This window comes from Mixophyes fleayi, chromosome 3 (assembly GCF_038048845.1).
Source record: "Mixophyes fleayi isolate aMixFle1 chromosome 3, aMixFle1.hap1, whole genome shotgun sequence".
Taxonomy (NCBI): Eukaryota; Metazoa; Chordata; class Amphibia; order Anura; family Limnodynastidae; genus Mixophyes; species Mixophyes fleayi.
The window spans coordinates 119,365,044-119,388,017 of record NC_134404.1 but is presented as its reverse complement, the minus strand read 5'-3'; the positions used below and the strand labels follow the sequence as shown (position 1 = coordinate 119,388,017).

The window sequence follows — 22,974 nt, the reverse complement described above, 5'->3', positions numbered from 1 at the left end:
ACAAGCCGGATATATTTCATTCTATTAGTCAGGTTATAGCATTCAACTCAAGTGAGCCAGCTTGCTGACGTATATAAAATGCTTATAGATAACTGGAATGCGAATTGTTCAAAGGGCAAGATCAGTATTGCCCTCTTTAATGGGTGAAAAGAATTTCAAAACAAACTTTATTAATTAACAACTTTCTGCTATAACACAACACTTAAGAATTTTAAGAAGACACAAGACTTTTTTCTTCTCTCAAATTGACTTTTCACTGCAGCTTTTTTTTTATCCCCTTTGTCACAAACAACAAAGGGGACATCCTACAACTTGTAGGCAGTAATGAAATAATGCTGATAGGACAAAAAGCTCAATTAGCAAAGCATTGCATAGGAATCCATATAAACTTGCTGGATACCACTGATGACAGTCCATTCATTTGGACAGTGACTATGTTACCTAGGACACATGAAGCCTGTAGACTTTTGTATGGTCACAGAAAGATACAAAATAGATAACTGCTTATTCCCAAATCAAATGACAACTGAAGACTTAAAAGTTTATATCCATTGAAGTTTTCCGCCACCAGAAACTACTTCTCCTCTACTAATTTTAGGGATTTTGGCAGTGTGAAATTCATTTAGATGTTTTTTAATGCTATATAGTATAATATAAAACATATTAAAATAGTGTATGGCTACTCTCCCTGTGTCTCCCCCATCACATCTATGCCTCCACCTTTACTTAATAAGTCCTGAGTTGTTACATATATCCAGGGCCGGATTAACCATAGGGCTTACTGGGTTACAGCCCAGGGGCCTCGGGCATCCAGGGGGCCCTTGAAAGTGCTCAACAGCATTATTGATCGGTCAGGGGCGGGGGCGTCCCCGGCCTCATCAATGCTGCCGAGCACTTTCACTGCGGTGCTTCCCCCGACGCGCTGTAGTCTCCTTACTGAGGAGATCTCGCGAGTCTCACTCTCACGAGATCTCCTCAGTAAAGAGCGTACAGCGTGCCAGGGAAGGACTGCAATGCCAGGACAAGGAGGTAAGTGCCTAGGGGGCGGCTCGGATCATGGGGGGGGCCCTCATGGGGGAATGGAGGCCCCCTTAGCCCAGGGGCCTCCATTCCCTTAATCCGGCCCTGCATATATCTAGTGTCTCCCCTATGTTCCTCACTTCTGTCTTGTGACTTCCATGTGTCCCTCCTCCTTTCCCTTATCTGTCTGCGCACGCTTCCCATGTGCTCCCTTTTATCAATCCCCCACCTGCTCTCTTTTGTGCCTAATCACCTGCTTCCCTCTCTGCCTTACTTACCTCCAGAGCCTCTTACTCCTTTCCACCACTACCCTTGAGCCTGTCTAACTATACCTATATGTTGCATCTTTCGGGATTGGGGCACACAATTCAAACAAAGGGTTAGCATTCTCCATTACAGTGGGAAAAAATGTTTTTTTACATTTTTTGGTGTTTAATTGTACTGGAGCCCTAGACACCCTAGTCTAGCAAGTGATGAGAAAAGTGTGACATTGCTAGACTTCTATACAACAAAGAAATGTTAAGTGCAGAACTTAGAACATATACAAAAAACAGTTGTTGAAAATCAGAAAACAAAATAGACGCGAACATAAGTATGAGACCTTCAGATATGCCTGTATACGAGGACAGCTCCCATTGGTCACAAAGTGCTGGCACAGAGCAGCAGACCACAGTAACCTAACAGGAAGCAGTCCCAGGACTGGCACAGTGATAGGAAATAATAGGACTTGCCGAGTGGCACACACATGGCGCCCTGGGCAGTCAGACAGGGGGTGGAGATACGTAAAAGGTTTTTGTCTCGTGTAATAATCCTTCAGCCCTGCAAGAACACACTCCAGCTGGTACTCCAGCTGGTACGGATGACTCCCTGTCAGCACAACAATCACAACCGTCATTCTTACAAAAGTATTTGGCACCTGTGAATTATTGAATTGAGGTGTTTCAATCAGACCCGTTGCCAGAGGTGTATAAAATCAAGCACCTAGCCATGAAGTCTCTATTTGCAAACATTTGCGATACAGTATGGGCCGTTCTGAAGAGCTCAGTGACTTCAAGCATGGAACTGTGATATGATGCCACCTTTGCAATAAGACAGTTCGTGACATTTCATCCCTGCTGGATATTTCGCTGACAACTGTAAGTGATATTATTAGAAAGTGAAAGCATTTAGGAACCACAGCAACTCAACCAGGAAGGGGAACACCACGTAAAATCACAGATCGCGGTCAACGACTGCTAAAGCGCATGTGCGTAACAGTCGCCAACGTTCTGCCGATTTCATAGATGAGGAGTTCCAAACTTCCACTTGCATTAATTTAAGGACAAAAACTGTGCGGCGGGAGCTTAATGGAATGAGTTTCCATGGCTGAACAGCTGCATCCTAGCCTCACATCACCAAGACCAATGACAAGCGTCGGATGGAGTGGCGTAAAGCACACCGACAATGGACTGTGGAGCAGTGGAAACATGTTCTGTGGAGTGACGAATCACACTTCTCTGTTTGGCAATCAGATGAACGAGTCCGGGTATGGCGGATGCCAAGAGAATGTTACCTGTCAGACTGCATTATGCCAAATGTGAAGTTGGTGGATGAGGGATAATGGTATGGGGCTGTTTTTCAGGTATTGGAATAGGCCCCTTATCTCCAGTGAAGGGCAATCTTCATGTTTCAGCATACCAAATTTTGGACAATACTATGCTTCCAACTTTGTGGCAACAATTTGGGGAAGGGCCTTTTCTATTCCAACATGACTGTGCCCATGTGCACAAAGCAATGACTACAAACACATGGTTTGATGAGTTCGGTGTGGAAGAACTTTACTGGCCCGCAGAGAGCCCTGACCTCAACTCCATCGAACACATTTGTGATGAACTGGAACAGAGATTGCGAGCCAGGCCTTCTCGTCCAACATCAGTGCCTGACCTCATAAATGCACCACAGAATGATTGGGCACAAATTCCCACAGAAACACTTCAACATCTTGTGGAAAGCCTTCCAAGAGTGGAAGCTGTTATTGCTGCAAAAGGGGGACCTACTCCATATTAAAAAGTATATGTATTTGAACACAATGTCCTTACAGTCCCTGTTGGTGTAATGGTCAAGCGTCCATATAGTGGGGTTGGGTACAGTCTTTCGATTGCAAAAAATCCAACACCCACGAGACCTACAAATAAAAACGAATGTATTAAAAACCCCGATATAAATATTAATAGACTTACTACAATCGGTTATATGTACAGTCGGTTTTCAGGTAAGTCTATAAATATTTACATTGGTTTTTAATACATTCATTTCTTATTTCTAGGTCTCGTGGGTGTTGTAATCGTGTTAACGATTACCACCAATATAGTGTGTGTGTGTGTGTGTGTGTGTGTGTGTGTATATGGGGGGGTCTGTAGGTAGTTCCCAGTGTAAAAACAAGTTGGGAACTACTGGCATAGACAGCGTATCCAATATGAGCCTCAAAGTACAAGTCAAAAAACATCAGCAACTAACTAAATCTTAAAAAAAAAAATGTTATGTTATGAAACAAAAATGCAATATGGGAAGAGAGAGCGATAAGGAATAATTCCAGAGATTATCTCGTGCGTATTAACCTTTTATGACATTTTACAGCATCTTCAGTTATTCTAAAGTAATAAAGCAAGGCAGTGCTCTGCTCAAGGATGATATAAGCATGGACAATTTAAAGCAGTAATATAGATTTGCAGTGTACAAGAGATACCACAGCCCTTGGCATAAATTATATCCAGGGTATGATCAGCTCAGTGCAAGTATGTGTCAATGTAAGTGTGTGGGTAAAGATACCATGTGGACTTCCAAAGAGACACACTGTTAATGTGAGACATCATTCACTGCTGACAGTATGAGGTTAAAGAGCAGAAGAGAGTGCAGAATGGTAGACATGTACCAAAGCGGAAGAGAATGACAGCAGCAATAAGGAGATACCAGATGTAGGCAGATTGAATACTAGATACATTTAATTGACATGTACACTCCAGCTGTGTGCACGACGTCTAGAAAAAGTAAAAGCTAATTACACATACACTGCTGGAAACTGACACATACCCTGTGTGTACATGTCACACACATGGAGAGGAGAGACACTGGTCACAACAGCGATATGCAATTTACACATAGGAAAACTTTTGACGAAGGAGTAGTTAAATGAATAATATTGCCGGATAAACACGCATATAATCTTTCTATCTACGGTATATGTCTATATACAGACGTTATTCAGAGATTTGGACTTACCCGGTGTTCAGGCCCAAGATCCACACTCTCTGGTAGCTCTGCTTCCCGCCCGCTAAATCCGGCGGCCCTCTCCGTTTATCACCTGAGACCCATGATGGGTGCAAGGCCTGGAGCCTGGGACCAACAGGGAGCGACAACAGGGAGACAGGTGGGAGAGCAACAGCGATCACTGGAGGACAAGACACCATAGAATGGAATGGAGAGGAGAAGAGCGAGCTCACAGGGACAAGTATATCAGTGTACACACAGGGAGAGGATGAGAGGAGAGGTGCTAGTAAGAGAAAGCTGGTGAGCAAGGACTGAGGTAACAGCATAAGCTACAGGAGACACACCAGACTGTACTGTGCAGGGCCTGTGTGTGAGATTGTGAAACCACGCTGTGGGATTTTTGGACTCATGTGATTGAAGCATTTGTGCACTTGTGATCCGCCCACTCTCTCTGTGTACTCTGAACTGTCATCCTCAGTCCCTTACAGTTTATTGTCATTTGTTGCTCCTATCCGTTGGTTAACATATGTTATTTGTTATGTTACAAACAGTGCATGTTTATGTTAATTGTTCAGTAAGAGAAGTTATTCTTAAATGTTGGTGGAGTGTTTAATCAGGGATAAAAAAAAAAAAAAAAGAACAAAAGGTCTTGGTTAAACAATTAGCATATGCAGATATAATACTATCAATCTTTTCATGTTTAGCCAACAAGGTTGTTATAAAGTACCCTGGGTTAGACTCCTAGGCACCTTCTCCACAGGGAGCCAATGGTCCCAAACCACCATGGGGGAGGGATGGAATGTACTGCAGGGAGACTGGAAGAGACAGATGTAAAGCTGATCAGGTGCTGTCACAGAGCACTAAAAAAGGTATTGGGGATAGACCAACACAACAGCAGAAGTAATGATTTGGGTCACAGAGAGCAACAGAGGGTGATGAAGGACTGAGAGGGCAAGAAAAATAGAGAAAAGACTGCTGTAGAGGTAGTTATGAGGGAACAAGGGAGGTAGTAAAGGGAATGAAAGCTTCAGTCTGCTAAAAAGGAATGACAATTTACTATACTGATAGCGAATTAATATTTTATTTATGTTTTAAATGTCTTCCACACCCTTATTGGTAAGAGTCATATTTTACATGGAATGATGGCTGTTTGCTATTGAATGATAGTTGTTTATTACACTACCAATAAAACTGCTAGTGGAAAACACCCCTATTTCTCTCTCATGCCCTAATCTCACACAGTAAATTCTTTGCATATGCGCTCCCCCATATCTGTACCCCACTGCAAAAGTATCATAATGTGGAATGATGGCTAATTACTATGGAATGACAGCTGTTTTATACGCCATGTCAATCCAGATACACAAGTGCATTAGAGGTCTGTTAAGACTCTGCTATTATGAAGATTTTTGCATCACAGGCTATCGCAGCAATAGAAAATCTATAGCCACACAATTTTTAATAAATTGAAAGTGACCAGCAGTGGTAAGAGGTGTCTTACTACTCGCCAGGCCAGTTTGGTATTAATCTGAAAAGCAAGGACTTGAGCTTCCAGTTCCAGATGAAATACAAATAACATTTTAAGAAAAAAAATTGTAAATAATATAAAAAAAATATTAAAAGAAACTGTATTTAAAAAACACACCAGGAACAAATACTTTACTTAAATAATTAGCTTTTTTTTTTCCTGTAGGGAGCCTTTGCTATTGCCACCCTGAAATGATTATATCGATAGGAGTACAGCAGCTGTACTTGCTGAACAGACCAGACCACAGCAATCGCCAGCATAAGCTCCCATGCAGGCTGAGCTTGTTAAATAAGACAAGTCCTAAATCTGGCAAAGTGGTTTTTTTGGGATTTAGGGAATGTAGAAACAATGTCTGTTTGAATGAAATCAGTAAAAGAATATGGTTTGATTAGTTTGTATGTCAAAAATGTATTTTTTGCTCTAAAAAGAAGCAAGCATTTATTATTATCATCATCTATGGAGCGCTATTAATATGTCAGATCTTACTTATGAATGCATACAAATAGGATTGCCTGCTCAGAATGTGTTAAGCTGGGTACACACTACAGAGTTTTCCACCAACTTTTTATGCCGATCGATTTTACATCCGATCGATGGTCTGAATGCTCGGTCCATGGACTGCATATACATTAGCCTTGTTTTAGACGATAAAGGGAAGAGCGACCGTCCCAGCCATGTTGTCGTGAGCAATGATTTTAAATTCGTACACACTGAAGCAACATTTGCGGAGCATGTAACGATATACCAAAGACATTAGCAGAAAGGGGCAGAGCTTTCACTATAGTTAACACCCAAAGCCGCATAAAAAGAGAAGGCAACATTGTCTCTTCATTCATTCCTATAAAATAGAAGTTTATTACCATTCATAAAATTTTGAAAAAAACATTTAACTTGCAAAGTGCAATGCAATAATTATTCCCTAATAATAAAATTCCTTTGTATGTAATGGAATGCTCCATTCTCTGCAGGCATCATCGCCGATTGGTCTACAGCAGAAAGGAACGCCCATGTCTGAGTGTATAAAATGACAGGAGCCTGTCTGGCGCCGAGGAGCGTGATAAGATGGCGAGTGAGGAGAATGTGTCAGTGGGGGTTACGGGTGAGGAGACGGAGACTGAGTCAGAGATGGTGCTGGAAGGGCCAACAAACAGGACCATCTTTTCCATTGGGCACGATGGGCAGGTGCCTGGGGGCTGCACGGGCAAGGGGGCCCCATAGGCATGGCTCTTAATGAGAATAAATAATCCTGCAAAAGAAAAAACCTGCAAAAAAAACCTTCAAGGGTCACTCAGCAAGTACATCTATCTATCTATATCTCTATATCTATATACATCTATATCTAGGGGCCCCGGTGCACTGCTTTGCCCGGGGGCCCATAATGTTGTTAAGATGGCCCTGCCAACAAATGTTGAAAAAGTTAAGGTGGGGGATGGAGATGCTCAAGAAGAGCAAAGCCCAAAGCCAATGAGCCCAAGAGAGGTGGAGATGATGGTAAAAGTACTGGACCAGTACAACTCAGGCATTAAAAAAGGTCAGTAGCACATGTAGTGTACCTGCTTGAAGGGCTTTATTTCATTCTAGTTTCACACAAAGCAATGCAAATGCCTGATTTGTAACATAGATTGTTTTTTGTCAGAACGAAGAATTAACGGTGAGAAGGCCTGTTTAGATACCACTGATACATTAGTGGTAACACCTGTTATCAAACAAGAAAAAATTGATGTTGAATATCAAGAAATGAAAGAAGTTATACACGAAGGTATTTCAGTGAACATGTATAGACAACTAAATGCTTTGGGCACATACCTGTACAGTTATAATTAACCAAAATGGCGCCTGTTTTCCAGAATATATGGAGGTTAAGCCCGCTATTAATGCGATCGCGCCACAGGGACCAAAACATAAACTGATCTCGAGCAGTGTGCAAGGTGAGCAAATGAGAGTATTTCTGGTGTTGGATATAAAGTACAGATATAGAAGTTTAATGATAAACAATTTTTATTTCCTTGTTTCGTAGGTAAAGAAATCAAAGGGAATAGAAACCCAAGCGCCATCAATAAAAAAAAAATTAAAAACCTTGAGAAAAATTTTGTTGAAATGTGTATGCTGTTTGGAACTGTTCTGCCACAAACCTCTAGCACCTTTAAAGTGTAATACTAATTTTTTTCACTTGTCATATTCTGCAATAAAAAATTTTGTACTTTTTTTTCCCTGCAATAAAACTGTTGCATGAACACTGTGTGGTTTATTCTGGGTATTTTATTATAAAGGTTAATATGACTTTATAAGTTTAATAGTTTATAAAGGTATACGTATAAAGGTAAATATGAATAGGTTCCCAAAATAGATGGAAAGGGTAATAACACACGTGCTTTATACACGTGTAATGGTCTGCTGCAATACACATCTATACAAAACACAAGTCTGGGATGTGCGGTTATCGCACCATGTGGGATTGGTACAGACATCACAAATTTACATACACACGCCCCCCAGATCGAGGAAGTATTGGAGGATTGTTGTGGATAAGTCAAAAATTTATACACATTACACAACGGAAAGGCAATTGGAACGAAAATATTGAACGGTACGACCAACCAAATGAGGTGACAATCGTCCATTTGGGCAGACTTTCGACCATCGTGTCACTGCACACACTGACACGGCTTTCGAACGAGCGGTCGTATGTCGGCTGGTTGAGCCGATTATTGGACAAAAACTCTGTAGTGTGTACCCAGCTTTGTTTTAGAGAAAACGGAACAAGCATTGATTTTCCATAGGATATATACAGGTAGCTTAAATGAGCTTTAATGTTGTTCTTAACCTGTTGAGGAACTACACGACCAAGCATGTCTTTCCTGAGAATGCACAACTGCTGGAGAGCCAAATGTTACGTCCATGTTTAGATAAGTTAAGGCATGCCCTGCCCACATGCTTGGACTTATAGTTCCACATCAGCAGGCAGAACACATTGGACTTGTAGTTTCTAAATTGCTAGACTAAGGTTACATTATCTCAAGTACCACATAGGGCTCTCTTCTGATAAGAGACAACTTAAAATTACATCAACTTTAGCCAACTGATATTAACTTTACAAGCCATGTTTTCATGAATAGGATTAACTCATGTAGTGCTTACTTTAGATAAGATCACTTTAGATAGGACCCAAGAATTGTTTTAATTAGGGACTTTTCAAGAGGGATGCCATATACAAAAATCAGTAAATAAACAATACCAGACTATTAGACTGTGTTCACACTACAGGCTTTTCAACCAATTATTTGGCCAATCAAACAATAAACGACCGTTCGGCTGAATAGTGCATTAGTGTGTACGCTTCAACGATGAACAATTATCATTCCAAAGCACACCGTATCATTTAATTTTATAAATGCGCAAAAAATGTCATTCAACGATAGAGTCATGCTCCAATTCTGCAGTGTGTATGTACTCACGACTAGCAGTGTAGGAATATCTCCATAGAGTTTACAGAGTCATGATCTTTTCAGTCAATGTTTATGACAGATGAAGAACACAGATCTGAAGGTAAATCTTGTATAGTGTGTACACATAAGTCGACATGCTGATCGGGACTTTCCTTGGTAAAATAGTCAACGACATCGTGGCAGGAGACATTTTCTGTAGTGTGTATCCAGCCTAGTCTGCAACTATCCTTACATGACCCAGGGTCTATTTATTGAAGGACTAAACCGCTGGTGAAAACGTGTATTTATGTCAGAGGTAAGGCTTAGCCTTATACATCAAGTGATCATTAGCAGTGCTATCGCTTGTCAGTAAGAAGATTTGCAAATTCTCACAAGCAGTAGCTTTCACTTGGAAACCTATTCAACAAGCATCATGGAGTGCTACAATGCTTGTTCTGTAATCGCCATCTCAAAAAAAGAAAACAAATCTTCTAGGAGCAGTGGGCTCAGACACATCTGAGAAATTAGATTTTCCTGCTCCGGCAGAGAGGCAAATTATTATTGGTTTTATATGCTGCCAGTTTTAACCTTTGCCTGACTCAGACTGTTCCTTGGATTGATGCCTATCCTAACCTTTGTTTGGATCTAACCATTCTCTCGATTGCCACCAGGCCTGGTCGGTCTTTCAACTGGATATTGATAGTTTATGATTTGCCACCAACTACAACTCATCTTAGATTTTGGACATTATTCCAGGCATGTGCTGCACTTCATTGTATTTTTATTCTCTATACGGTTTTGATTATTGTCTCGAATATTTTTCTGTGTCATTCATAAGGCATATAAAACAGCTGTCATTCCACATTATGGCACTTGGGTGCAATTTGGCCCAAGTGCCGATCTGAGAAAAATAGGGGTGTTTTTCATGAACAGTTTTATGCATTCAGGTGGCATATAAAACAGCTGTCATTCCATAGCAAACAGTCGTCATCAAGGTCATTTTCTCACGTAAAACATGACCAAGTATCTTAGTAATAAATGTGTAGAAGATATAATTTATAGATGGAAATTTTTTTTTAAATACACATAAAATTTCAATTTGCTGTCATAGGCAATTTGTATTCCTTTTAGCAGACTGGAGCTGTTGTTCCTTTTAGTGCCTTGTGGGAACAGGACCCCAAAGGTAGTGAGGAGGGGATGGCTCCTTAAGTGCTAACAGGTAATGTTTTCAGGATTTCTCCTATAAATCTCCCCATTGACAATAGACAAAGTGATGATGAGGGGCTGAGTGTTCAACAGAGGCTTTGATGAGGAACTGAGAGAGCATCAGAGATGGTTGATAAGACAGCATTAGAGGTAGTTAGGACGGAATGAGGCAGCGGTAGAGGTGGGCTTAAGATACTGAGAAAGCAAAGGAGGTTATGTTAAAATGATAAAACAGCAGCAAAGATTGTGATGAGCTACTAAGCGCTGTAATGAGTACTGAAAAACAGGGCATGTTCAAAGTATAAACACTTTGGGCTAGATTTACTAAACTGCGGGTTTGGAAAAGTGGAGATGTTGCCTATAGCAACCAATCAGATTCTAGCTTTTATTTATTTAGTGCATTCTACAAAATGACAGCTAGAATCGGATTGGCTGCTATAGGCAATATCTCCACTTTTTCAATCCTGCAGTTTAGTAAATATACCCCTTTGTCCGCACCTTTAACAGAGTGTTTCCAAAGCCTCCCTGCAGCATAGCGTACTATGTATTTAATGAGTACCACTATAAAACTCCATTATATATTGAGTAACTATTAACACTAGCAGGCATTAAAATGGACACTAAGCAACTGCTTGTCAGTACATTCACTTACAATATTTTAGTTATTTTTAATATCATCGTTAAAGTGCATATATAAATAAATGGTGATGATGACGATTTACTAGGCTTTGAGAACATGCAGTGAACAAGTAATAGTAATGCTTGTGTCTTTCAGCCCTAGGACTGGGAGAACAGTAGAGATAGTAACAGAGGACTGAACAGCAGAGCAGGGAGTGATAATAGTATGAGATTCCAGCAGCGTTATGAGGGGCTCTAACAGATCATCAGATATTAGTATGATGGACTGAGATTGGACAACAAAATAAATGAAGAGTATTGCGAACATAGCACTAAATAGAAGTAGTGCAAATCAGAGCAATGAAGAACAGGTAGCGAGGACTTGTATTGAAGAAGGTCTGAAAGAGTTCTAAAGAAGGGGAACTGGGAGAGAGCACAAGCAGTAAAGAGATTTAAAGACATGACTAGTGAAGAGGTGCTGACAGAGCAGGAGCACTGAAGAGGGAAAGCATTTTTTTTCTACGCACACCAGAACTTGCTGCTGTGTATTAAAACCTTCCAATCCTACAATAATAACGCTGAACAGATGGCTACATATATGGAGGACTTAAGAGGGGATGTCCAAAATTGGACAATGCCTTTTAATGGCTGAAAACAACAGTATGCACTTCTCATCTTTCAACAAGGACTGACAATTTAAAGAACATCTCTTGGGGGTAAATGTATCAAGGTGCAATTTTCTCGGGAGAGTTGAAACTCGCAGATGTATGAAGCTGAGATTTCATGCAAAATTGCCAGAGTTGTTCTTCTGTCAAAATCGCTATTTGCAAAATCGAGAGAGATCAAACTCCCGACTGTTTGCCACTCCAGCTATACAAGTCTCAAATGTATGACTCAGGAGAGTTTGCTTTCAAACACGCCAGATACAACAAGTTGCTTGCTAGCAGCGTGTTGTATAAATACATCAATGTTATGCCTGTCATACAACTGCCGGAGCTCCGGCAGCTGTCAAAAGTGTTTAAAAAAAAAAAAGTGTGGGGTCCCCCTCTATTCAGTCTTAACCCTAGTGCTGCCAGACTGCTGCTGGTTTCCCTGAAAATCGGGGAAAAATTTTGCGTGGGGTTCCCCCTATTTTCACGGAACCAGCACTAGGCAAACCAGCTGGGGTTGGAGGCACTGTAGCAGGGGGACACGCGGCAGAGGTCCCCCTGCCATAATGACTAACCAACCCCAGGCTGTTCAGCGCTGGGCTTGATTCCCTAGGGAGTTGGGTCCACCGGAAAAAACGAGCGAGCCCCCCCACTAGGGACACCCAGCCCAGTGCCGATAGCACTAGGGTTCTTCCTACACCCCTGGGCGGTGGGTGTAGGATAATAACGGTGATGTAAGTGATAAAAAAAAAAAAAAAAAAACATTTGGGAAAATCCCCTAATACTATAAATAGACCTAATGCTTCTACACAGTAGGAGCTCCGATGCGCAATGAGCTTATAATGTGTGAAGGAGCTTTAGGGGGAGAGCATACGTCTCCGTATTGCTCCTCAAAGACACATTGCGCCAATGTTATGGCAGGAATCTCCACTTGGTTTTCCTCCCACCCTATAGAGATGCACAGAAAAGTAAGCGGAGATTCCCAACGTAATGGCTGGCAATGTACACAGTCAGACATCACAGCGATATCCGCATGGCACATTGCCAGAAATTGTATTTCCCCCTTAAAGTTATGCTTTCAAAGTTCTTTATTGTTGAAAGGTGGGTCCTCTATGTATCACTGGGTAGTTTAACATGTCCCCTAAAGTAACTACTATCACTGGTGGTCACTAGGGCACCAACCCCTCGAGAGGCCGCCCTAAGAAGTTGCACAAAGGATTGTTCTGAGTTTGTCACAAACATTTAGGAGACTTATTAATAAGAGCCAATAAGATATTTATCAAATTCTCAGCAATTACCTATTCTGGCTCCAAAGTATAAATGGCTTTCAAGTCTGTAACATAATGCTGCCTGATTAATCTCATCTACATTGTGCGATTATGGCATGTGGCGGGTCTATGACCATCTTTCCTGTTATGGTTCATTTACTCTGTTTTGTGCATCTATGAATTCTATGTAAATATTCCTGACATGTCAGCTACAAAATGTGCATATACATTAAATAACCTATAAAACTATTTTTTGTTTTGTTTGTTTTATCAGTGATTTTAAGACATGGAAGTGCAGCAACAGGAGTCAATTATGAGCTGATATTAAGTATTCATGGGAGACTATACCGACAAACTGCATAAGCCCGGACAGTCACTGAACCTCCATACTGTCAAGATCTGAAGATTCCATATCAATCATATACTACTGAACTTGTAATACTCAGATAAACTACAAAGAAAGCTCATCACACCAAATGGTTACCCATCAATATTCTCTGTAGGATTAATAGCAGTAATATGAGTTGTCCCTGACATCCTGGGAGGATCCTGGGCTTATGTGTAGCTCTTTTTGCCCATTCAGCCTAGCTGGTCAGCATTAGGCAGTATTATTTGTTATTGAAAGACTAGGAACGGTGCTTTTGTGCCCTAGTGCTCCTAAAAAAGTGAAAAAAAACAAACAAACGTGCAAAAGGGTGTGAACTTCAGTCCCTTCTCCAAAGAGAAAAGGGCCTCTCCATCCCCAGTGACCAAAAGGTCCCTTAGGGGGCAAGGGTCTTTAGAACACCTTCGCCACAAGACTAGGGGAGCAGCTTTATCCTGCTATCCAACGGAGCTTCACCAAAGGTCCGCAACTCTCCAACCAAACACCCTAGATCTTTCAGGTTGCACAGGCCAAAAGGGCCCCCCACAAACAACATAAGTGACAGCGACATACAGAAGGTGAAATAAATAAGTGCAGAGTGGTCACAGCCCCAGGATGAGCTATAACACAAAATTTTCCCACCCAGCCAAAAGGAAGGAGATACGTAAATGAAAGTGGTATAAATGTGTTCGTTGCCAATAAAATCACGTGCCATGCTGCAGCAACTGTATTTTATGGCACCCCTGGGTTGCATCTCCAAGGGCACATTTAGAGGCAGGTTCAATTTTAACGCAGATTTTTGCTCACGGCTCACAAAGTGGAGAGCAAAAAAAAAATATTGACGGTAATAATGCACAACTATTACCGTAGTAATGGTAATTGTGCGCGGCCCACGTTGTTCTAAAGACGCAGGGAATTGAATCTGCCCCTTAGTCCCTCCTGGTCAGAGAACCAAGCATAGCACTGCCACTGTACTAAATCTTAGCCAAAAAGCAGAGAAGCAAGGCAATCTTATGTGCTAGCTGAAGACACCCAACACCTCTGTGAGTTTGGCATCACAACTGTAAAAATATAAATGTACCTTTATTTTATAGTGAGGGAAGAGAGCACAGTAACATGCTCTGGAGTTAATGGGGGACATATCCTTCTTGTTCAAGACACGAGAATGTATAATAAAGAGTTATTACATAATTTTTACCAGCAGGAAGTAGCTCTGTCTTAAACTGGATACATACTACAGGTTTGTCAGCCGACTATTGGGTTAATCACAAAATAAAAGACTGTTCGGACCAATATCGCATTAGTGTGTACTTATGCGATGAACGAGAGTCGTTCCAAAGTAACAATCGTAGTTTCATTTGATTGCTCATCCTGTTTAAAAATCTCGTTCCAACCGCCTTCCAATCCTGTAGTGTGTGTGTGGACTCACGATCTTCATAGAGTTTACAGAGTCATGATCTTCTCAGCCAATGCCGGCCATCAACATGTCCCGGTGAATAAATGTTGAGAGTGCTGTAAGTGGAGTAATTCATCCGTTCGTTCTGAGACTGAATATTTAGTTTCAGAGTCACAGAAGTTAACAAAATTTATAATGACATTGTGGATAGCTATAACAAGGCGGTTGATCAGTGTGACAAGAATGAATGAATATTGTGCTGTTATTCTTTAAATGACTACAGGACCAGATGAAGAGCGCAGATCTCAAGGTAAAATGTGTATAGTGTGTACACATGTACGGCAGACTAGTTGGAATTTCAGTCGTTTCTAAAATCGCTAGTGATAAATTCATTGAAAATTTTTGAAATGTGCACCCAGCCTTAATGGGCAAGTTCTGATCGCATGTTAAAATTCTATCAAACAAACAACATGCAGTAAAAGTGCTTTCAACAGTCCCCCTTAATGCAGAATTCCATAGGAAGTTTTCATTGACACAGAGACAAGCTAAAAGAGGAGTACCCACCCTTGGAATGTGATGAATCCAGATAGTACCCCCTATCCCCGCGACTAGTCAAAACTAAAAAAAAAATATATATATATATATATATATATATATATATATATATATATATATACATACATACACACACACACACACACACACACACACTAAGGTCAATTTCATAGCAGCCAATTAACCTACCAGTATTTTTTGTAAGAGGAAACACACGCATACACAGGAAGAACATACAAACTCCACACAGATAATGCCATGGTCAGGAATCAAACTCAGTGTTGTGAGGCAGAACTACTAATCACAAAGCCACCGTGCTGCCCTTTCCATTCACTTGGTACTAATAATAGAGATACTTTCATATCTGTGAACCCCACCTGGGGGCATTTATGACTATCTAAACCACCACACATTAAAAATACATGTAATACAAGTCATTAATCCAATTACTCCATTACTGGTGCAAAAACCCGATCTCGTCATAGAGGTGAAACTAGCAAGTTGTCCGCCCCCCCTTCACACACACGCAGAAAAAACGCTTAGTATCTTTTTGTTTGTTACAAACAACAAGTATATACGCTCCTCTGGATACTTCAGTTGCCAAAGAGCTCATTGTGCAACAGAGAACTCCAAGGAAATTCAGCACCAGAACAGAGAGACAGCAGACATTTTCAAGATCTGCTTATCCAGATGTCAATCCTTACTTTTTTACTCAAAACTATATCTGGTGATTTATCTTTCTGACTTTACACTCGGCAAGTTCATCAATGATCTTAACCAATTCAATGGACAATATTGCTAATGCTAACAATATTGCTAAATATTTCAGCAAAGTGGGAAGGGGGGGTCTGCTAAAATGGTACATGATTAATGCTGTTTACATCCTACATAGCTGAAGCTCCTCAATCTTCAGGAGACAATGTAACACCTTAAAGGTCAAAAAGCAGAACTACAGTCACTCGAGTTGTAGTGACACCACTTGTATATGGCAGGGGTAGATTTAAATATTTGGTTAAAAAGTTGGCTTTTCCCCTTCAACACTGGCTGATTACGTGGCCTTTCTCACCTTTTCCACTCTGGCAAGTTTATCAATGGCAAGTGCTGTTAAAGTAGAACATTCCCCTCTGCTGCTCAAAATCCCTTTCAATGTCATAAAAGTAAATTCTACAAGCCCAGCAGTAAAAAGGAGCTCATAGTTGTGCTCTCTGTGAAAACATAAGTATTAGGGGTCAGTTGTGCACACCAAAGCTACCCACCTCTCTTTCTCTCTCTGGATCCACAATTAGTACATGAATCCACATAGTGCACTTCTGCAAAACAAGTTTGCTGAAATGCAAGTGTGTGCTCAGAGAGGCCAACCCCAACCATTTCCAGAAAAGCAAAGGACAACATGAGTGACATATATGTCCAGGAATAAACATGTCACAGGCTTAATGTATATTATTCAGCTCAGTAATGTGCAGGCTTTTTTTTTTTATATAGAATATTACCTCTAGTAGCATTTTAACCTGCTGCAAATCTCTTGGGGCATAATCATTGTGAAATAAAACTCATGTTTTATTTGACAGAATACATGTGCAACAACTTGCCTAACCACATGTCAGTCTGCCCAGCAGGTAGCTTTCATATAATGCAAACAAAATTAAAATAACTGACCCATCTCATATAATTTAAACCAAAAAAAAACTATTCACCCACATTAGGAACCATAGTAATCTAGCAGGTGTCACACATACAAGACACTCCATAGGTGCATGGTCTGTCTATCCTAAAGAAAAGGAGGCAGAATAACTGTTTCCACACTGTAAGCTGAATTATTCAGCCTGCTCCCTATTGCTGTTACACTGACAGTTACATTTTGCTACCACACTGCACTCCATTGTTTAAGCGGTGTTAAAACCTTTAAATCCCATGTTATAATGGCACATACTATATAGCGTCATACAGGAAATCTATTAATAACACACAGCATGTACCCTGAACCCAGCACTATACAGAGAGCCGGCCTGACCAGCATCCCCTCTCACCTCGCTCTTCTCCAAGAACCTTTTACTCAGTCTCGGGTCTCCCATCAGCGTAAAATGACATCCACAGACTGGCTGCTGCCACTGCCGCCCTCAAGCACCTTCCACCTCTCAGTCCCTTGACAACAGTTACTTCCCTGACTACCCAGCTGCCACCATCTCTTTCACTTTATTGGACAAATGAATTGTCTATCACATGATCCCGCTCGCGATTGGCCAATAGCTTCAATCCATACTATTGGCCGAACCGGCCACTTCGCTCCAGAGTTGAGAAGCGAGTGAGTCACTGTGAGTAACAGCGAGTGGTCCACGATGATTGGCTGAGTGGCGTGTCAATCACATGTTTACGTAAACCCCGTTGGGTTGACACGTGAAGTGTGTGTGTTCTGCAATGTTAGAGCTTCCAGTAATGACCTCAGTGCATTATGTTATTATTGCAGGCTCCATCATTGCAGAGCGGCTTTCACTTCAACAGCGTGCGGCTAGACAGAGTCACGGGAGCGCGCAATGTGGACTACTACAGGAGCGCGGATGGACAGCAGGAAACCAGGGGGACAGCGTTTGCTGTAACACGAACACCATTTCCTGTGTGCGTAATATCCTATACACACCGCATGTGGATGTAATGGGGAAAAAGAAAGCAAATAGTGGGCTAGCAAAAGCTCTGCTTCTGATCCGAGACCGCGCACAGAGCCAGAGGGGGCTGCAAGTAAAAGACTCCTGGGTGACTGTCTCACTGACACAGAGATGCCTCCAGTCATTGGCATCAGCGGGTGGATAATCTGTGGTACTCCAGCTCTTGTGGAACTATTAAGACCCAGCATTCAGTGGCAGAATTATACTGAGACTTGTTGTTCCACAGCAGATGTAAAGAACCACAACAGAACAATCTCTGCTGTATACAGATCGACCTGACAGTTTAGATCAGACCTGTCCAACCTGCGGCCCTCCAGATGTTGTGAAACTACAAGCCCCAGCATGCTTTGCCAGTAGACAACCAGTTGATAGCTGGAAGGGCATGCTGGGACTTGTAGTTTCACAACACCTGGAGGGCCACAGGTTGGACAAGCCTGGTTTAGATAGCTTTGCAATGGGTTTTTTTTTACTAGGAGGGTTTTCATTATTATTTGCTTAAGTAAAATTGAGTCCTCCATATAACCGTTTTTTAACTTTGTCCTTTGCAGCTCCACACAAGTGAACTAAATGATGGATATGACTGGGGCAGGCTAAATCTCTAGTCTGTGACAGAACAAAGCTCTATTGATGACTTTCTTGCCACAGCAGAGTCAGAAGAAACATAATTTGTTGCCAGTAAGAAAGTCATTGTTATATGTTTTCCAATAATAATATGAATATAAGCACAGTGCAAATTAAGCTTCCTACAGACATAGAGCTTTTTATATAAATGTATTAATTTTACATTTATTTAGCCAGATCTCTTCATGAATAGGACCAAAATGATAGGTTGGGTGAGTAAAAATAAGTTAAGGCGAGATGACATCTTTACTGGGTCAGATGGTAAATTCTGTTACTCGATAGCCACTTCTCCCTTGTGTGCGATAATCAAGCAATCATTGTCATCCATTTGTTTGACCCACCCAGTGAAAGTTTGGATCTGTCCAGTTTGACGACACACATATTTTGCCTGTCTGGGAAACTTGTATTCTTTTTTCTCTGCTTTAACTCTTGTTTAGCTTGGCCCTTATTTTCTGCTTAAAAAAATCTGTTCAATGATATATTAGTTGGGTATGGAAGCTTAGCTCTCATCACACATTTTCATTCTCTCACGTCAAAGTGAAAAATCGGACAACCCGGTTGTTTAAATACAGTTGCAGTACTTGCCTATGCGCTTAGCTTTGGCAAAGTGTGGTGTGCGTTACTAACATAATAGTTCTCCACCTAGTATAACTAATATAAAGATAATGCTCAGCTTGTTGGGGTCACGGAGTTTGGTGCAGGCCTTGTTTCTCTGTTGCAGGTCTGTTATTCCTCATTTATATTTATATTCATATATCAATACATGTTTGTTGTTTAATGTATTTATGTTTATTACTCTTTATTAAAGTGTATATGATTTGTATTAAAAGAAGCAAAGCTTTATTGAATTAACAAATAATTTATAAACTAGGAGGGGGCAAATTTATTTTTTTCTGGGGGGTGCCAGACATGCAAGCACCTGCCCTGACTCTAGTACAGTAAATACAATTGCATCCTAAATATGCATCTGTACATTTTCTGCTTTCTAAATTGCCCCTAACCGTATTTCATTGTACAAATTTACACACATTCTGATTTATAGGGAATCCTACTTTTTTATTGATGAATTTAGATTCTAAAATCTGATGACTACACAACCCACTGCAGAATAAACACAGGTTGTTACAATTATAATAAGATTTAGAGATCAGATTTGAAAAATAAGATAATGACATAATTTGGATACTGGTGTGCTCCATAAAAAGATAATGAATATATTTTATTTATTTTTTTAATACCTGTCACCTGGTATTATTTTGCCAACTGGCTTTATTTTGTGATATTGATTGGTTAGATTGCATCACATTACATATTTATTAATCAATTTAGATATTCAAATTCAAACTAAACTGACATGCTCAACTATATCACATACAGTATAATATAATGCATTTATCAATGTGTAGAAAGTAACCAAATTCAAGGTCTAATGTTCAGCGGTAATCATTTTCACAATTACCACAACGCCGACAACCAGCATGCCTACAAAGAAAGATCGATTTAAAAAAAAAAAAAAACTACGACAATTTAATAAGACTTACCTAAAAACCGAAGGTTGGATGATACTGACAGCAAGTAATTGCGAAGACGGAGCTCTCTGGTACTTCACTTGGACATCACTGAACAGTGCTACTTAGATACATGTTCATTTAAAGCGACATTGTGCAATCCCCGCAGGTTAAGAGTTTTATTAAAACACCGGATACCTCTGTCTTCGCAATTACTTGCTGTCCGCATCATCCAGGCATCAGAACTCTGCACCTTCAGTTTTTAGGTAAGTCTGATTATATTGACGTGGTTTCTTTCTTTGTAGGCATGATGGTTGTTGGCCTTGTGGTATAACATACGCAACCCCTAATGTTGTCAAATATATCTTCATACTACATTTATTTCCACAATAATAGACACTGTCTCATTCTACAAAACAGGAAAGCTATCACTACATCTCTTTAAAATACTAATAATGTTTTCCTCACTGTGGATTCTGTTCAAACATATCAGTCAGCAGCCTGATATATATATATATATATATATATATATATATATATATATATATATATATATATTGTATGACAAGTCATGCTTATTTTTTGTAAAGCTTCTCCTTTAGCTTAGGAAATACATTCACAGCTTCCTACTCATCTCTCACTTTCTCACAATCATCAATATGGTCTGGTAGTTTGGCAGCTATTGTTCTACAGATATATTTGTCACAAGGACATCTCCTACATATTATGTGTAGACCACATGGGGAATGCACCAGTTGTTAGCATTTTATAGGATTTATTCTTCCTGCTTACAAACTTGCATGACACATTTCTATGATTATCGCAAGTGTGGCATAATTTAATACTGGTGCAACATTTCCCTTACAGAAATAATATGCAGCAAAAAGTGGAGGGTGACCTGTGTCACATAGCTTTGTTAAGTGCTATAGAGTGTAAGGAACACTACTGTACTAAAGCCTCCATCCAAAGTGAGAAAGAAGAACTATTTTCCTACAAACAAGTAGTTGCTGACGTCCTGTCTTACCCTCTGAATGGTCTCCCCCTGTCTTCACTCAGGTCTATCAAGTAGAAGGATTGTGTGTCCACCAAATTGGTCCACTGGGGTGACATGTCAAAGTGATCCAAGGGGAATGCTCCATCACGTTAGCATTGAAGCATGTTCCAAGAACTACTGTGTAGTAGAACCAAGGCAACCTTTTAAGTACATGTACACAGTAGGCATATATGAACTGTACAGTTTGTCACTTCCTGTGTGGTTGTCATAAAGTAGGCTTGCTTGCTGTATGTTCAATCAGCTCAGGACATTTCTGCATGCGGATTGCCATGTCACTTTTTTACCTATATGCCACTTTCTGCTGCATCAGGTGCCACGTGTCATGCAACCTCTGATCACAGTGACCGCATGTGTGGTTGGGAAGACTGCTAAGCAGGCCTCCCAGCCATAGAGGTTATTACAACAAACTGCCCTCAACTAATATGGCTAGCACACATTCTGCAATCCATTATCTTCCTTTCTGGGCTTGGCAGATCTGACATTTTGACATGCTAACTGTCCATTATATAAGACATTGCAGATTTTCCTGGATGCGATAAGTTTCAGTTTTTGATTACAGTTAATGACTAGGCATATTTTATGGACTATGATTTCTCACTACCTTTTACACTTCAAAGCTGGAAGCTGGAAATGATAGCTATGGAGCCCAGGATATGATGAAAACATATAATATTTATTTTAACAGGTATAAACCAGAGAATGCATGAAATTATACAAATCGAGTATTGCAGACAATAAACAAGGATTTATGGGTGATGCTGAAAACTGGTAACAAGGAATACAACTGGTGCAGGTGGACTGGCTGAATGGAGAGAAATCAGATACAGAGATGAAGGCAGCAGCTTGTAGGAGTCCCAGAGAACAAGAGAAATAGGAGAGCACAACAATGAGAAACAGCAACACAAACAACAATGACCAGCCCAGGTAACTGGGAGAGGCAGGCAAAAATAGGAAACAATCAGGTGCAAATGATTAGCTTAGTGCAGCTAGTTTAACCCTGGTAGTGAGAAGAGAGGCACGATAGCAGCACCTCTGGTGATGTACAGATACTGCAGAATGAACACAATAATAAGATCCAATATAGTCCCAGAGGCAGGAGTTGCTGATGCAAAGCAGAATGCAGATTTACTGTATCAGTACAAGCAGAGGTAGATCATGACACTACCTGACTATGCTTACAATATTTGGTTTGACTACAATGACCTACAAACCTTGTGTACTCCAGAAAACAGGTACTCTGCTGGGGCTGCATCCAAGAGTAATTCAGTTCAGTTCGAACTGACTCTTTCATTCATGAATCATTCGAAAGAGAGGTACGTTGTGTGGACAATCATTTCTTATCTATCGGTCTTCTTAGGGTCCTCCTCTCCCATGACAGAACCAATAACCCTAAAAGCTCCTGATTTAAGGTAGCTGGTGCCCAAGGCTAGATTCACAGGCTGTATTCTTTTATGTTACATTTGAAGGGGAACTGTTCTTTATCTTAAATGTTTTTATCTAGTAAACATACTCATTAGTGGATTCCTAGTAACCTTGATTGCCAGTATGATTTTGAAGTTATTTGGTTCTCAACTGGGGTTTGTAGCCAACAGGAGCATTGTATTCTGAACAGCTCACCTGCAAGTCATTTTTTTCTGGTATTGAGGGAATGCTGAAGTTAGCTCTGCCACTAAGTGACCATGCTTCTGCCAATTAGATGGTAGAGCTTCACAGAATCTCATGCAGTATTTCCAAGTGCACAGAGAAAGAATGAGATGTGGGGGTATGTTTACTACACTGCAGGTTTGAAAAAGTGAAGATGTTGCCTATAGCAACCAATCAGATTCTAGCTGTCATTTTGTAGAATTTACTAAAT

General features: G+C 40.6%; 1 protein-coding gene and 2 long non-coding RNA genes across 5 annotated transcripts in view; 2 read left to right on the top strand and 1 right to left on the bottom strand.

Moving 5' to 3' along the window:
* The window catches only part of ATP13A3 (ATPase 13A3), a 106,271-nt gene extending 88,728 nt beyond the window's left edge, over positions 1–17,543 (bottom strand). The window contains exon 1 of one of the 3 annotated variants that reach the window (XM_075202258.1): positions 17,304–17,543. The gene's annotated coding sequence lies outside the window, so the exon portion shown is untranslated. Of the gene's footprint in view, positions 1–4,278; positions 4,632–17,303 lie in introns of those variants that run through there. The other 2 variants (XM_075202255.1, XM_075202256.1) reach the window with 2 other exon arrangements.
* LOC142143965 (uncharacterized) overlaps positions 1–22,974 on the top strand; it is a 251,791-nt gene that overhangs the window by 198,344 nt on the left and 30,473 nt on the right. The window lies entirely within an intron of this gene.
* Positions 17,548–20,103, top strand: LOC142143962 (uncharacterized). The gene is made up of 3 exons (XR_012689618.1): positions 17,548–17,588; positions 17,741–17,889; positions 18,485–20,103. It is a non-coding gene; the product is annotated as an uncharacterized LOC142143962 (long non-coding RNA).